This window comes from Euphorbia lathyris, chromosome 4 (assembly GCF_963576675.1).
Source record: "Euphorbia lathyris chromosome 4, ddEupLath1.1, whole genome shotgun sequence".
Lineage (NCBI taxonomy): Eukaryota > Viridiplantae > Streptophyta > Magnoliopsida > Malpighiales > Euphorbiaceae > Euphorbia > Euphorbia lathyris.
The window spans coordinates 32,823,959-32,825,008 of record NC_088913.1 but is presented as its reverse complement, the minus strand read 5'-3'; the positions used below and the strand labels follow the sequence as shown (position 1 = coordinate 32,825,008).

The following is a 1,050-nucleotide window of genomic DNA, read 5'->3' as shown; positions in this document are numbered from 1 at the left end:
CGGAAAAGAAGTAGAGAGGATTTGGAATTTTCAAAATTCTTGTTTGAAATAATGAGAAGGGAAAAATGGTCAATAGGGTGCGGTGAACCGGAATTTAGGGCGGTATATAGTCGCCCACTAAAATTAACAACTCAACCTAATTTTATACTATAAATAAAAATTAATATTATTTATTTGGTATCTTTGATTGTTTTTCTCTATGATGTAGTATTTCAATTGTTAATATTTAAAAGACAATTTAATTTCAATTGTTAATATTTAAAAGACAATTTAATTATTATTTTAATATTTTAAACTATTTTAATAATAAAACAATGGTCCCGGCGGGGCTCGAACCCGCGACCTTCGGCTCATAAGACCAACGCTCTAACCAACTGAGCTACGGGACCCAATTCAATATTTCATTTAATTGAATGTTTATTTGTATATATCTTAAAATTCTATTTTTATTTATTTATAATAACCGAAGATATGGAAGAACCAATTGAGAATTCAAGAGAGAAAATCAAGGTAATCAAGTTAATAATTTCATGAGATTCTTAGTATATGAAGAGGATGAAACATTCCATTTATACAATAATTACGCACTTAAAATAAAATTTGGTGTTTAAAAATCCAAAATAAGGCATCTATTTATACTATATATAATAATGCAAGCAGAGAGAAATTGATGTGAAGAGTTTTGGAAGGGTTTTTTATCTAGTTGGCACATTAAGAAAAAAATGCTATATAAAAAGTAATTAATTATATCAAATACTATATTTTCACTTTTATATCAAATATTTTGTTGAGTCTTTTATTACTTTTTTTTTTCCCAAACAATTTGTTTATTCATTGATTTTTTGGACTTCTACATCTTGCCTATTCATTTTCTTATTTAATAACATAATAAATCTGAAAAGCAAGAGCCATAAATTAATCATTTAAATTAACTTTTAAGTCTCTTGTCTTTTACTTTTTTCCTTCATTTTTCAAGGATATAAACAAATTTAGATTGTTTAAACAGTCAAGCCTCTCCACTTGATGATTATATTTTATGCATACAAAAAA

General features: G+C 26.0%; 1 non-coding gene across 1 annotated transcript; it reads right to left on the bottom strand.

The window, feature by feature from the left end:
* Positions 1-315: 315 nt before the first annotated feature.
* On the bottom strand, positions 316-389 carry TRNAI-UAU (transfer RNA isoleucine (anticodon UAU)). The gene has a single exon. It is a non-coding gene; the product is annotated as a tRNA-Ile (tRNA).
* Positions 390-1,050: the final 661 nt, after the last annotated feature.